The following is a 16,746-nucleotide window of genomic DNA, read 5'->3' as shown; positions in this document are numbered from 1 at the left end:
TCCCAATCATTTCTGCAGCATCACATGAAGCAAGGCCAGTGAAGGAATCAATGGAGTGGCAGTTCTTTAAACTTTCAGCTGGTAAGAAATAAGTGAGCAGAAACCTACGTGCACATTGTGCCAGAAGGTGCTGCATAGAAGGAAGAGTGGACAGTATTCAATGGGAGCCAATGGAATGTGAAAGAGCCTGAAGACTATGCACCCAAACAGCATAGTGCATGTAGAGATGCAGAACAAGTGCTCGGTTAAAAGAGAACCAACTGCTCTGTGAGAAGTTCTGTTACAAGAAGAGGAAGAAAAGAATGACAATATGTAGCATTTCAGCAGCATGTACTGCAGGCACTGCCATAAAGTTAGGGCATGTGGTGAAGTGAATAAAAGAATATATAGATTATATAGATCAGCCATGGATCAGCATCTGCAATCAGAACACAAAGACCTGTGTAAACATTAAAAGAAGTAAGAAAATATGTTTAAAAAGTGTAAAATAATAATAAAATAATTTACAAACCTATATAAATCGGGAATAAATAGTAAAAACAAAACACACTTTAAAACAATATAATTTTTTTTACATAAAGCAGTAATTGACAGCTGTAAAAATGTCAAAACCAAAGAATATTTGTAAAGCAGCAGAAAAAATAGTATTCTCTCTTTTTTTCGAATAGGGTTGAGCACCTGCATGGGGTGGGGAGGTTGGGTGTAGCCAGGTCATGTGGCCAACTCCATGCTGTCCATGGCCAAAAGCTGAGCCCCGTGAGAAAGTTGGGTGAATATGATCAAAAACCCAATAAATTCAATGACAAAAACAAAGTTTAAAGTGACCTTCTAGTTAGATATGATATTAAGATCTTACTATGCATTAAAAAAATTCACTGAACAAGCATAGGTTAAAGTGACTTTATAGCTAGGTATGGCAAGAAGATTTCAGCTTAGGTTAAAAAAAAATCTTAGAAATTAATCACTTAAAAAAAAACAAAGGGTAAAGTGAAGTTATAGTTAGGTGATGAAATAAGGTGTAAACTACAGTTTAAAAACAGCACCATAGAAATTCACCGTAGTTTACTGAGCTAACAGTAACTTGTAACCTGCCAAGCACCACGTATGTCCTCACATATTACATCACTCATGACATGTTAAGTTCAGGTCCGTAGCCAAAAATATCTTTTTAGGGGGATCATGGCCCTCATCTATAATCACACTTTAAAGCTGTGCTCTATAGGTGCATCATTTCCCAAACACAGGGTGTTCTACGAAATATTGAACCCAGAATATTACGGTACAGGAATCTCGGTGACAAAATATTTAAAGGTAAGTGCATATATAGGACATATAGATTTACTATTCCTATCTCCAAATCTCCATACCTTGAACATATATATACCGTGTAGGTGCATGTATGTCGAGTAAGGCACCGAAAATCTATACTTACCTGTTAATATTTTGGATACGATATTCTGTCCTCAGTATTCTGTGACTTTGATATTCTGCGATTGGTATTCTGGTGCACACCATGTGATTCTGTGTGAAGGAATACGTGAATTTTTTAAAGGTAGATATTAAAGCAAGCTAAATCAACTTTCCACAGTCCAACTTCAAATCCTATCAATTTGATGGAATTACAAATAGAAGGGTTTACAATGTGACTTGCAATTTTGTGCATTTTCAAAATTGTTCAAGCTTTCTCCAATGCAAAACTAATCAAGTTATTTAAAAAAAAAAATAAGTAGGCCTCACCTCAGAGCCATCCCTCCCACACCTCTTATCTCATTTGGTGGATGTCCAGCCTCAAAACTTTTGAGGATGTCCTACCTGGGACATTCTGCATCAAGAATTCATCACATCTGGAAGGCCAGAAAGGATAAACCTCACCTCACATCAATTTAGGAAACGTCATCTGCTTCGTAAAGTGTGGAATTTCCTAATTCCAAGCAACTTCGTTTATGAAGTTTTAATTTAACTTACCACTAATTTAGAATAACTTTATAGAGAATTTGGAGCATATTCATCAAGACATTTTGAGAAATTAGTGGCAAACTCTGTGTTGTAAACATTTTACAACTCCAGCAAGTGTGAAAACGAGATACCCTGACTATGGGTTTCACAATATTTTGTCCCAGGGGATGGATTCTCCGCGTGCTGACCCTGGCCGGGTATCTAGATATTAAACCATTTTTGAAAGATACATATTCTGTTATAGCAGCCCTCTCTGACATGGCAGGCTATATTGGATCATTTCAGTTTCACAGTACTGCGGGTTGGGGTATTTGCAGCCCTCTGTAGCAAGCAGATGAACATAACAACATATTTGGCTCCTGGAAAAAAAATATAGATCTCTAGAGCAGCAGTTATCTCACCAGGCTATATTTTACAGCAGGTCAGTGTAGGCTGAAGCAATGTCAATCAAATGTAAGTTGTACCTGACTTGTGGTGACTCTGCCCCAGCATAATAAGCTAATCAAAGCAATATGTCATATTAGGATCTGGGGTTTCACGATTAGACTTTGCGTTTGAATGACTGGTTAGCTTAGGTAGTGAAAACCAGGTATGTATTCTGAATAGGAAAGGTCATGAAAGTTGTTGGCCGAAGAACATGACTCAATGTCCTGCACAGTTGTGCAATTTTTTCACACAGTAGCTTCCTGTTGACATACTTTATACAAAAGGTATTGGAGTTGGCCATTTCAGCAGGGCCATCCTCAAACGTGTTGCCCTCACCCTTCTGTCTTCTGAGCCCATTTATGTTGGCTTGTAGGACTTTGTGCACTTCACCACTGCTAACAAATGCTAACGTGCTTTTGTTCTCTCCTTTAAACATGGTGAAATTGGCTTCCACCCAGTTGGCACTTTTCATTTATTTGAAAATCCCATAGAAAGTGGTACTACATGTATCAAGGGCTGTAAGTTAAATGGTACTAGTGGGCCTGCAGCACTGATTGTGCCACCCACTTAAGTATCCTTCTAAACATGTCTCAGGCCTGATATTGCAGCCTGTGTGTGCAGTTTAAAACAGCCAATGTTGATCATCTGGCAGGAAAGGCCACCTCTGACCTGATGAGGGAAAGGAGCTGACACCTACCACGCTTGCATATCACAAAGGCTCTGACGGGGCACACTCACAAAGGGTTTGACACTATTCTTATTTGACCCCAGAAACCTGGAACCAGGGCAGGAAGACAGAAAACTCCTAACACCTTTGATGAATGGAAACCTCCATAGCCTTCTCCTACTTCAAAGCTGTTACCAGGTATAAGTAATGGACCCTTAGACTCAACTCTTAAGTAGACCTCTGGACCTGTGAAAGACTCACAAGGACTTCTGTGATGCTCTGCAAGAAGGACTGCTACTCTGCTGTCCGGGAAAATGACTGGACCTGCATCTTGATCCCAGGACCACCAAAGTGACTCTAAGGGCTAGTTGGCTGGCCTCCTGATCAGAGCCTTAGGGAGAGAAAAGGCTCCAACCATCTTGAACCCAACACCTAGACTCTACTTGTTGTGAATCTTGCTCCCCCAAGAGTTGCCACCCCAGTCCTGGGCCAATGGAAGTGGGCCTGAAGGTGCTGTGCCAGCCCATCTGTGGTCCTGTAAGCATAGCTGATGCAGCACAACACATCTCCTCACAGTCACATTGGCACCACCGCACCCAAACATTTCCCCAAAGCCAGACTCCACAGCACAAGTCTCCTTGGAACAGCCGCTGCGTGTCACAGACTCAATGCAAGCCTTCGAATTGCTACCACCTCTACAACAGCGTCCTCGACAACAATGCAGTACTCCACATCGCCACTCAGCAGCTACTCCAGAAGCCCCGCTGCGTGACGCACCCTCAATGCATGATCTCGCAATGCTCTGCAAACCGGGATCTAAGGTACTTTGTTCAGTGGGCCTAACTGGGTCCCTGTATCTGCCCGCGCTTCATCGTGGTCAGCCTGAAGTTGTGACGGTCCCATTTCAGCGTGACCAGATAACCATAGTTGCTCTTTATAATTTAGTTACAGTTTTTATATAAATATAAAAAAATGCCTATCTCTGGTACTACTGGTTGTATTTTTGTTGTTAAATAACGTATTACATTTTACTCTACTTTCCTAAATTGGTGTGGGATTGTCCATGTTTTGCAGTTTCACTTTATTACTTTCTGATACTGCATAAAGACTTTACAAATTGCCTCCAAATTGCCTCTAAGTTAAGCCTGACTGTTTTGTGCCAAGCGACCAGAGGATTAAGCCCAGGTATATTTGTTGTTTCCTGTTGAGTAGGGTCTTGCCCCCCTATACCTGTAATCCAATTTTCAACAAAAGGCGTGAAGGGAGTTCAGCTAATGCCCACTGAATTCTTAGCTTTTCAGCTGTGACAGTGAACTAGTGTTGGTACCACTTTTCATGTCAGCGTCTCATACTCAACACTGTGGCATCCAAAAGGGGTCCATCATAACCCTCTATCATTATTCAACATCTACCTAACCCCCTTTCCAAACCTGATTACATTATTCAACCACACCTGTTACAACTATGCAGGTGACACCCAAATCTTTTTAAAATAAAGATAGTCTGGAAGACCGCTACAATTTAAAACTTGACTGCCTTCAGGTCATAAACACATGGATGATGAATAACCATCTAAAGCTAAATATTGCAAAGACAGACCTAATGACCTGCGGAAAATGAGAAAAATACCAGCCTACCGCTAACATGAGGCCCCTTCAACAATATCAAGAGATGTCAGAAAACGATGAGTAACCATGGATTCAGACCCATATTTGGTACCACATTTTAACAAAGTAAAACAGAGTGCCATCTACACAATGAAAACACTATGTTGCATCCTCCCATATCTTGGATATTCTCCAAGCTTGACTATGCCAACAGCCTATCTATACCTTGGCGCACCCACATTCATCATACGCAAAATACAACTCATCCAAAATGCTGGTGCCTTCTCTCAGGCGAACACATGACTCCAGCCTTGCAGTCACTCCACAGGTTACCTATTGCCAGGAGAGCAATGTTCAAGGCACTTTGCATTGTTTACAGAGCCTGTATACAAGGACTGCTATACTTACAAGCTAAATTCAAGCAATACAAACAAATCAAGATTGGAAAGTGGTAGTGCAAGCGGCATATGGCAAGAATGACAAAAATATAACTTTAATTTTTGCCGCCAAAAAGAAAAGTGCAGTGTGCAAATGGTAATAAAGGAATGTCACAAGGTTGTTTCATACGTTATATCCGGGCGTTTCACAAAGTGCAGTATGCAGAGACAGTACAGAATTGACCTGTGATTGCTTCAGGTGTTATAGCAGAGCACTCCGCAGTAGTACATTTTAAAAGATGCAAACAAGCGTGGAAAGTGCTAGTGCAAACAGGGCAATTGTCCCAGGGTTAAATGACGACGGCACAGAGATGTGTCAAGCAGAAATCTTCTTAGGATATAATTACATTCATTTTTAACAACGAAAAGGAAAATGCAAAGTGCAGGCGGTAGCGTGGGAATATCCCAATGTTGTTGCAGCTGTTGCGGCCGGACAATCCGCAAGAGTTCAGTATATAGAGACAATAGAGAATTATCTTTAGGTTGCTTCAGATGTTTTCTCATTTGGCTTATAACAATATCTTCCAATATATTACTTGAAGAATATCTGTCATAACAACTGGAGGAGAAATGTGCAAAAGTAATGGAATAATACTGTTTTAAGTGTGACAAACTTAGACCACCATCTTCTGTTGGCTTATATAATATGTGGAGCCCATATGAAAGCTGAGATCAATCTCTCAATTTGTTAAAAAAATCTAATGTGTAAAAAACACAGAAGTGTGGGGAATAGAAAATTAAAAACCAGGAATACTGACATCAGGATTAAATGCTACTCTAACCAAAACTGAAAGTGGAAGAGTGTTTCCTTTGGAAACCAAAGATTTAATCCTGTCTATTAAAGGTTTGTAATTCAAATCATATAAATCTTCAACAGTAGATGTTCTAAATATCCATAGTTAAAGTTTCGAGCTTGGATTCAACAATGGGCCTAAATCTTCAACTAAAGTGTCTGAAGTGTAATTGGTTAATACAATCTCAGTTTTCGCTTTGTTAATTTTATAACCACGTAGCTCTTGAATTGCCAAAAAAACTTCAAAAAGTCTATGCGACACATCTAACTCCGGTCTTAAAAAAAGCATCTTGTCATCAGCGTAGGGTTTGATTTTGGAAATTTCGTTATTTAGGGCCTGATTTGGCTATCCTTTTGAATAGCAATCAGTAATGGTTCAATAAAAGAAGCGAATAAAATAGGTGACATTGAACACCCCTGTCTAGTTCCTCGATGCACTTTACACTGCTCAGCTTCAGTAGAATTTACAATCAATCGGGCACATGATCCTTCATAGAGATGCCATATTACTGAGATAATGTGTGAAGAAATCGAAACTTTTTAAGATTGAAAAGTGGCTGTCCATTTAACCAAATCAAAAGCCTTTTTAGCATCTAAAAATTATGAGCCGAAATCTGCTTGATTTTAAAGAAGTCTAAGGCTTTGAATTAATAGTATTGTATTGTATTGTATAAACATTTATATAGCGCAGCTTTCACCCCTCGGGTATCTTGGCACTTAGAGACCCAGATGACATAGAGCAACCGGAGCGACAAGATCAATAGTCAAGCATATTACTAGCCATTTCTAGCAAATAGCCAGGTCTTAAGGTTCCTCCTAAAAACGAGCATAGAGTCAGCTTGTCTGAGGTTTTGAGGAATCTCATTCCAGAGACGAGCTGCTGCAGTGCCAAAAGCTCTGCCTCCTAGCTTAGCCAGTTTCACTCTGGCAACAGCCGCCAAACCTTGGCTGGTGGACCGGAGGAGTCTTTTGGGCATGTACCAGGCTCTTGTAGGGGAACCGGGCCTGTATAGTGTAGTGCTCTGTAGACAAGTGTTGGACCCGGCCTCGTAGCATGGCTCTACTGGTCCCCGCACCACCTCACCTGGTACCTGCAGCCCCGAGCTCACGGCCTAACCGATCCTTTCCACCAGAACACACGCACCCGACCCGGACATCCTCGTCCATGGCCTCTCCCCCTTCGGCCACCCCGGGCCCGTGTGCCCACTTCATGCACCAAGATGGCCGCCCGGCCCCAGCGCGACCCGGGCCTAGAGGCGCCACTCCGGCTGGAGGACATCACGCTTCCAGGGGATGAGAGAGGGAGGAGCAGTTTCTGTCGCACCTCTGAACTCCCCTGGGACGATGGGTTTCGATCGGCCCTCCGGCCTCCCTGAGAGCTGGCTCCACGCCTGCTGGGTGTCTGGGACTCCTCCCGACCCGGCCCTGAAAAGATCACAAGGCAATGGCAGGAAACCCCGACAAGCGACCCCCAGGTGACAAGACCCCTGCCTGCACAGACTCCGGACATCAACGAGGGGTCGACCTATAACAAGGGGTGCTCTGGGACTGTCCGGCAGATTGGACGCTGGAACAACGAGAGCCTGCTGACGCGGTCGCGGCTCCTGGAACTTAGAACCACCTGAGCCCTGCTGAGTGACTCGCGGCTCCCTGAAGATCGTAAGACCTCCGAACTGTACCTGAGCCCTGCTGAGTGACTCGCGGCTCCCTGAAGATCGTAAGACCTCCGAACTGTACCTGAGCCCTGCTGAGTGACTCGCGGCTCCCTGAAGATCGTAAGACCTCCGAACTTGTACCTGAGCCCTGCTGAGTGACTCGCGGCTCCCCGAAGATCGTAACACCTCCGAACTTGTGCTTGAGCCCTGCTGAGTGACTCGCGGCTCCCTGAAGATCGTAAGACCTCCGAACTAGTACCGGAGCCCGCTGAGTGACTCGCGGCTTCCACAGACTCCACCGGTCCCGCCGGACCCCACGACAACCAGCCTACCCCCCAGCTCGAGGATTGTGAGCTGTGCGCCGGGTACGTCCGTGCCTTGAACCTTTTACCCAAGACTGTCCCGCTACCCCCTATCCCTTCTGAGACTCATTGAGCCCGTGCTCTCCTTGTACATATTTGCAGTGCTAATCTGTTTGATAAAGATTGATTCCTAAGGACACACGGTGTGGTGTTTCTGTGTCGTGTGGTGCCAGAAGTACGATCCTCGATACGAGATTTCTCCTCCTGAGGAGTCTCCCGCCAGTGCCCAGCTACGATACTTTGAGGGTGGGACTCAGGGTAGTCAGGACCCCCTTTCCGGGCTCCTCTGAGGTCACCGTCTAACATTGGTGGCAAGCGACGGGATTCGGGCCCATCACCGAGAGATCGTACCGTGAACGACGGACGCACTACCGACAAAGATGGCAGAAGGAAACGCCATGATCCCCGCAGAAACCAACGCCAACAGAGTGTTCCAGGTGGAACAACTAGAAGAATACACACACAAAGAACTAAAGCAATTCTGCAAAGAACTTAGAATCGCTACCACCGGTCTCAACACCAAGGAAGATTTGCAGAAAGCACTGAAAGCCTGGGTGGATGCCGGGGCCTCCCGCCCGGAAGACACGGGGGAGCGCCCCGACGAGGCCGAACCCCCCCAAGGCGAAAGCAGCAGCAATCAGGTGCGAGGCATCGTACCAGACGGGGGCCTATCCCCGGAAGAACTCGCGGACAGAGAGAGAAGCCGCAATCACGAACTCGAGTTAGCTAAACTCAAAATCGAAGGCGAATTAAAGTTAGCGGAGAAAAAGCTAGCAGTAGAGCAAATGCGCGTGCAAGGCGAGCTAGAAGAGAAGAAGCTCCAACGGGAACACGAAGGAAGGAAGCTCCAACTAGAGCACGAACGCAGCTTGAAAGAAATCGAGCTCAAGGCCCGAAGCGAGGAAGGGAGGCCCCCGGGAAACCGAGAGGCGACCTCCCCAGCGGAGCAGAAGGTCCACATCCCCAAGGACGTGGTCAAGGAATATTATAAAAACGATGACATTCAACAATGGTTCAGGGCCTACGAGGTCGCCATGACCTCCCATCGGGTCCCGCAGAAGGACTGGAGGGCAGGGTTGTGGGGACGGTTTCTGAGCGAAGGAAGAGACACCCTGCTCGACCTACCCCTCTCTCTGCAGACCTCCTACAGCCACATGAAAGAGGCTCTACTCACAAGGTACGGTCTCACCCCCGAGATGTACCGTCAGCGATTCCGGGACTGCAGGAAAATCCCGGGCACCACCTGGGTGGAATATGTAAACTTTTTTAGTCGGGCCTTCGATGGGTGGGTCAAGGGCAGCAAAGTCACCACCCTTGAGGAACTCACCGACCTCCTGTTGTGGGAACACCTGGCTGCGAACTGCTTTGTGGAACTACGCCAGCATCTGCTTGACAGCAAACTCACCGATCCCAGGAAGCTGGCGGTGGAAGCAGACCGCTGGACCAACACCCGGGTCACCCGGGGCATGGTAGGAGAATACCCCCGAGCCAGTCAGGGACCACCCCGCCAGAGAGGAGGGGGGAACTAGGGAGGCCAGAGAGAGTCCCAGCCTAGCCCCCCAAAGACCCAACCTCCACCTTTCCCAGCGCCCCCCCCACCAGTAACCGGACCCCCCGGGAGACGGGGACACAGGGTAACCGTCACTTGTTTCCGTTGCCAGAAGCCCGGGCACTACGCCAATGACCCAGAATGCCCCATGGCCACCCAAAGCACCCCTGCAAGACAGATAGCCAACATAGCTCTGGGGGAGGAGGTTGAGGAAACCGGGGAGTGGGAACCCGCAGCCATGGCCCTAGTATCCCTGGGAGATAGGGAGATGGTCCCTGGTAGCCTCCTGCCCTCCAACACGAAGAAATACGGGCAGCTCGTCAAGATCAATGGCCACCAAATAGAGGCCCTGCGGGACACCGGGGCCAGCATCACCGGTGTCCTCAGGCACTTAGTCCCCGAGGAGCAGATCCTCCCCAACGTCTTTTGCCCGGTAATTTCCGCAGATAATAGAGAGAGTATGTGTCAGGTAGCTCTGGTGCCGTTTGAGTGGGGTGGAGTGATAGGTAAACTGAGGGTGGCCGTAAGAACCTCCCAGCCGGTCGACTGCCTCCTAGGGAACGACCTGGAGAGTTCTCCCTGGAAGCACGTCGAGCGCAAGGCCCACCTAGAGATGATGGGGCTCCCCGAGTGGGTGTGCGCCACCACCCGATCTATGTCAGCTCGACTTCCCCCCCTGGGAGAAGTCGAAGACGCCCCGACCGAAGAAGTCAGAGCAGTAACCACCGAGGGTCCTCCCGTCCCCCCATCGGAAGGGCCCGTCGCCAGCGACGAACCCTCACTGTCCGACACCGCCCCGGTCCCCGAGTTGGGCGATCTACCCGAGTTAGCCCAATGGCGCCACGAGGGCGGGCCCACCCGGCACCCGGGAGGAGTTTTGCCGGGAGCAAGCCACTTGTCCTTCCCTGGTCGGACTACGGCGCCAGGCCGAGGGCCAAGCCGCAGGCGACCAAACTGGAGCGCACAGAATTTATTGGGAGAATAACATTTTATACAGTGAGCAGAAGTCGGTGGAGCTGGGATCCGGACGGGTGCTGGTGGTACCCCTCCGCTTCCGAGACTTCCTCCTGGGCTTAGCCCACGACGTCGCCCTCGCCGGCCACCTGGGTCAAGACAAGACCTACAGCCGTCTCGTGACCCATTTTTACTGGCCTAGAATGAGAGCAGCTGTAGAGGCCCACTGCAAGTCCTGTCCCACGTGCCAAGCTAGTGGGAAGAGTGGGGGGAAGCGCAAGGCTCCCCTCCAACCCTTCCCGGTCGTCAGTACCCCCTTCGAATGAGTCGGGATCGACATCGTGGGGCCACTGGACCCCCCCACCTCCCAAGGTCACCGTTTCATCCTGGTCCTGATGGATCACGCCACCCGATACCCTGAGGCGATCCCCCTACGCACCGTCACGGCCCCCGTAGTGGGCCGGGCCCTGATGGAGATCTTTTCCCGGGTAGGTTTTCCCCGCGAGGTCGTGAGCGATCGCGGCACTAATTTTATCTCGAAGTACATGACGTCCCTGTGGCAACAATGTGGAGTGTCCTACAAGTTCACCACCCCGTACCATCCCCAAGGGAACGGCCTAGTAGAGAGGTTTAACAGGACTCTGAAAGGGATGATCACCGGCCTAGAAGAGCCCCTCCGGCGTAAGTGGGACGTCCTGCTCCCCTGCCTCTTGTTCGCTTACCGAGAGGTCCCCCAGAAGTCCCTAGGGTTCAGCCCGTTTGAGTTGCTCTATGGACACCCCGTCCGAGGTCCCCTCAGCTTGGTTAAGGAAGGGTGGGAGGCGACACCCCAGACCACCCCACGAGATGTGTTCCACTATGTTCTGACCCTCCGGAACCAGACCAGGAAGTTCCGAGCACTGGCCGAGGCCAACCTAGAGACAAGCCAAGAAGAGATGAAGCGCTGGTACGACCAGAATGCCACTCTGGTCGAGTTCCAGCCGGGCCAACAAGTATGGGTCATGGCCCCGGTGAAGCCAGGCGCCCTCCAAGACAGGTGGACCGGGCCCTACAAAGTGATTGAGCGGAAGAGTCAAGTCACATACTTGGTGGACGTCCAGTCGCCTCGGGATCCCCTTCGGGTCCTTCACGTGAACCGCCTCAAGCCTCACTTCGTGCGGACAGAACTAAGCCTCCTGCTGGCCACCGATGACGGGGCCGAAGATGAGTCCGATCCCCTCCCGGACCTCCTGTGTGTCAAGGAGCAGGATGGCTCCGTGGAGGGAGTGAACCTCTCCCCAGCTCTCACTGCCCAGCAACAAGAGGACTGCCGCCAGCTACTAGGACAATTTGCCGACCTCTTCTCCCTGATCCCCCGAGTCACCGACTGGTGTGTCCATGACGTGGACACCGGGGACAGCCCGCCGGTGAGACACCGAGCATACCGGGTCCCAGACCGGGTCCGGTCCTGCATCCAAGCTGAAGTCTCAAAGATGTTGACCATGGGGGTGATCGAGCCATCTGACAGTCCCTGGGCCAGCCCCGTGGTCCTGGTCCCGAAGGCAGCGGCCCCCGGTGTCGCCCCCGAGCTCCGGTTCTGTGTGGACTACCGGGGGCTCAATGACGTCACCCGAGCCGATGCCCACCCCATTCCACGAGCCGACGAGCTCATTGACCGACTCGGGGCAGCCCGGTTCCTCAGCACCTTCGACCTCACCTGCGGATACTGGCAGATTGCGCTCACCGAGGGAGCCAAGGAGCGGTCCGCCTTCTCCACCCCAGATGGGCATTACCGCTTCCGCGTAATGCCCTTCGGAATGAAAAATGCCCCGGCCACCTTCCAGCGACTGGTGAATAGAGTCCTGGCCGGGCTGGAACAGTTCAGCGCAGCCTATCTAGACGACATTGCCGTTTTCAGTTCCGAATGGAGTGAGCACCTCCAGCACCTCCGGAGGGTGCTAACCGCCCTGCGCCAGGCAGGCCTCACTGTAAAAGCCAGCAAGTGCCAAATTGGGCAAGGATCAGTAGTCTACCTGGGGCACCAGGTCGGGAGTGGCCAGGTCGCCCCTCTACAGCCGAAGATCGACGCCATCGTGGCCTGGGAACCCCCCACCACCCAAACGGAGGTCCGAGCCTTTCTGGGCCTCACTGGCTACTACCGAAGATTCATCAAGGGGTATGGCAGCCTTGTCGGCCCCCTCACAGAACTCACATCCAAAAAACAGCCAAAGAAGGTGCAGTGGACGACCGCCTGCCAGGAGGCGTTCGATGCCCTAAAGAAGGCCATGTGCACGGCCCCCGTCCTCCAGGCCCCCGACTACTCCAGGGAGTTTGTAGTCCAAACCGATGCCTCCGAGCATGGCATTGGGGCCGTCCTGTCCCAGGTGAATGACCAAGGCCTAGACCAGCCCGTCGCCTTCCTCAGCCGGCGGCTGTTGCCCAGAGAACAGCGATGGAGCACCATTGAGCGCGAAGCCTTTGCCGTGGTCTGGGCACTCAAGAAACTACGCCCCTACCTGTTCGGCACCCATTTCAAAGTCCAAACCGACCATCGGCCCTTGCGATGGCTCATGCAGATGCGGGGAGAAAACCCCAAGCTACTGCGGTGGTCAATCTCCCTCCAGGGGATGGATTTCACCGTAGAACATCGCCCTGGTACGGACCACGCCAACGCTGACGGCCTCTCCCGGTTCTTCCGCCTCAGCGAAGAGAACCCCCCAAGATGATGGGCAGTTCTCTCCGCCTTTCAGCTGGGGGGGACGCGTGTTGGACCCGGCCTCGTAGCATGGCTCTACTGGTCCCCGCACCACCTCACCTGGTACCTGCAGCCCCGAGCTCACGGCCTAACCGATCCTTTCCACCAGAACACACGCACCCGACCCGGACATCCTCGTCCATGGCCTCTCCCCCTTCGGCCACCCCGGGCCCGCGTGCCCACTTCATGCACCAAGATGGCCGCCCGGCCCCAGCGCGACCCGGGCCTAGAGGCGCCACTCCGGCTGGAGGACATCACGCTTCCAGGGGATGAGAGAGGGAGGAGCAGTTTCTGTCGCACCTCTGAACTCCCCTGGGACGATGGGTTTCGATCGGCCCTCCGGCCTCCCTGAGAGCTGGCTCCACACCTGCTGGGTGTCTGGGACTCCTCCCGACCCGGCCCTGAAAAGATCACAAGGCAATGGCAGGAAACCCCGACAAGCGACCCCCAGGTGACAAGACCCCTGCCTGCACAGACTCCGGACATCAAAGAGGGGTCGACCTATAACAAGGGGTGCTCTGGGACTGTCCGGCAGATTGGACGCTGGAACAACGAGAGCCTGCTGACGCGGTCGCGGCTCCTGGAACTTAGAACCACCTGAGCCCTGCTGAGTGACTCGCGGCTCCCTGAAGATCGTAAGACCTCCGAACTGTACCTGAGCCCTGCTGAGTGACTCGCGGCTCCCTGAAGATCGTAAGACCTCCGAACTGTACCTGAGCCCTGCTGAGTGACTCGTGGCTCCCTGAAGATCGTAAGACCTCCGAACTTGTACCTGAGCCCTGCTGAGTGACTCGCGGCTCCCCGAAGATCGTAACACCTCCGAACTTGTGCTTGAGCCCTGCTGAGTGACTCGCGGCTCCCTGAAGATCGTAAGACCTCCGAACTAGTACCTGAGCCCGCTGAGTGACTCGCGGCTTCCACAGACTCCACCGGTCCCGCCGGACCCCACGACAACCAGCCTACCCCCCAGCTCGAGGATTGTGAGCTGTGCGCCGGGTACGTCCGTGCCTTGAACCTTTTACCCAAGACTGTCCCGCTACCCCCTATCCCTTCCGAGACTCATTGAGCCCGTGCTCTCCTTGTACATATTTGCAGTGCTAATCTGTTTGATAAAGATTGATTCCTAAGGACACACGGTGTGGTGTTTCTGTGTCGTGTGGTGCCAGAAGTACGATCCTCGATACGAGATTTCTCCTCCTGAGGAGTCTCCCGCCAGTGCCCGGCTACGATACTTTGAGGGTGGGACTCAGGGTAGTCAGGACCCCCTTTCCGGGCTCCTCTGAGGTCACCGTCTAACAACAAGGCATAGGGATTTGAAGCTGACACTATCCTTGATAGGCAGCCAGTGTAGGTCTCTCAATGCCAGCGTCGCAGAAGAGCTGCGCTGTCTCTTAAGGGCCAATTTTGCTGCCATAGACTGGACTCTTTGCAACCCCTGCAGAATATATTGGGGTGCACCCAAATACAGGGAGTTGCAGTAGTCCAATCTGCTCAGAATGATGCTGCGGACCACTAATGGTCTCACCTCACTTGAAAGTAAAGGAAGGATTTGACGAAGGGCTAAACAGATGCCAATTGTTTTATTGGCCTGGGTTCGCATCTGAAGGTCTTCATCCACCATAACCCCCAGATTGCGGACCGTTTTAGCTGCCATTATGGGAGCGTCCTCTGGTGTAAACCTAAATTAGTCCATGCGATGTTTAGACAGTTTTGCTATACCACAGTACAGCAGCTCTGTTTTCCCGGCATTAAGCTGGAGGGAGTTAGCCCCCAGCCAGTCCGAGATCTGCCCCATGCACGCCTGAAAGGAGTTCATGGACACTGCATGCTTTCCTTCGATAGCCCCTTCTGTGCCCATGACGAGCTGGACTCGTCATGGAGCACAGTCGCGCTGTGCCCATGACGAGTCCAGCTCGTCATGAGGCATTCCCCGGGGAATCCCTCTGGCGCGGGCACCAGAGGGATTCCCTTTTAACCAAAATAGACTCGGGAGCTGGGGAAGAGCTTCCCCAGCTCCCGAGGCCCCCCCCCTGCGTGTAATGACGATCGGCGCGCACGTCGTGCCGACGTCATTACACTGAAAATGAAACTGAAATGAGCCAAGAGGCTCATTTCAGTTTCACCTTGTACGTGCTCAGGGGGCTATCTCAGCCCCCTGAGCACGTAGAAAGACGGGAGAGGTATCGTTGGCAAGGGGAGAATCTCCCCTCCCCAGTGGATCCCTGCTTGGAGATCGCCACAGGAGGGCGATCCCCAAGCAGGGATCCACCCACTAGACACCAGGGAGGGGGGAGCGGCCCCTTGGGCAAGGGCCTTTGCTCCCCCCAAATAATTTTGGCTTCAGTTAGTCTTTTTGCCCCCCCTGGGGGGCAGATGGGGGCAATAGCCCCCAATCTTCCCCCCTGGGGGGGGCAAAAAGCCCACTAGACACCAGGGAATTAAAAAAAAAAAAATAGGGGTGGGGGCTGCACAAAACGGGCAGGCCCATGCCCCAACCCCACCCACCCAATTATCACAGTCTTTCTGCCCCCGGGGGGCAGATGGGGCATTGGCCCCTAATCTGTCCCTTCGGGGGGGGGCAGAAAGCCCACTAAACACCAGGGATTTTTTTTGCGCAATTGTTTTTAGGGTGTGGGCTGCCCGAAACGGGCACGCCAATGCCCCCACCCTCCCCCCCACAAAAAATGACAGTCTTTCTGCCCCCCAGGAGGCAGATGGGAGCTGTAGCCCCCAATCTGGCCCCCCCTGGGGGCGCAGAATGCCCACTAGAAACCATGGATTTTTTTGTTTTATTAGTGTAGGGGTAGGGGCTCCCCAAAATGGGCATGACAATACCCCACCCCCAGAGAAATTCCAGTCTTTCTGCCCCCCCGGGAGGGCAGATGGTGGCAGTGGACCCTGATCTGCCCCCTGGGGGGGCAGAAAGCTCACTAGGCGCCAGCGAGTACGCAGGCTTTTCTTATGCGTGGGGGTGGGGGCTGCCCAAAATGGTCATACCAATGCCCCCACCCCCACAAAAAATAGCCACAGTCTTTCTGCCGCTGTAGGGGCATACCAGGATGAAACCCCCCTTCCCCGATTCCCCCCCCAGGGCGGCAGAAAGCCCACTGGGCTCCAAATTGTTTTTAGCAATGTGCATACCTGTGGATTTTGGGCCCTAGCGCAGTTGGCACGTAGGCAAACCTAGCAAACCTGTACATTTTTTTAAACTAGACACCGAGGGGAATCCTGGATGGGGTGACTTCACTGGGTCTCACCAGGTTCTGTTACCCAGAATCCATTGCAAACCTAAAAATGTGTCCAAAATAACACATTTTCCTCACATTTCTGTGGTGAAAAGTTCTGGAATCTGCGTGGATCCACAAAATTCGACCCACCCTGCGTTCCCCAAAGTCTTCAGAGAAAAATGGTACCTCACTTGCGTGGGTAGGCCTAGTGCCCGCGTCAGGCAAGGGCCCAAAACCTATTGAGGAGACATCAAAATTACCTATCACAAAACAACCTGGTTTTGCAAAGGGGGTCCCATGAGTTTTTGGCCCCGGGCTTGGCGGCCATCTAGGGAAGTGTTAGACCTGTCAGCCCTAGGGTGGTCTCCCCATCTATTTT

The 16,746-nt window shown here is 51.3% G+C and overlaps 1 protein-coding gene across 1 annotated transcript in view; it reads left to right on the top strand.

Moving 5' to 3' along the window:
* The window catches only part of MFAP5 (microfibril associated protein 5), a 215,524-nt gene that overhangs the window by 16,244 nt on the left and 182,534 nt on the right, over positions 1-16,746 (top strand). The window lies entirely within an intron of this gene.

Source organism: Triturus cristatus, chromosome 7 (genome assembly GCF_964204655.1).
Source record: "Triturus cristatus chromosome 7, aTriCri1.1, whole genome shotgun sequence".
Lineage (NCBI taxonomy): Eukaryota > Metazoa > Chordata > Amphibia > Caudata > Salamandridae > Triturus > Triturus cristatus.
This window is presented reverse-complemented; position numbering and strand designations above follow the sequence as displayed.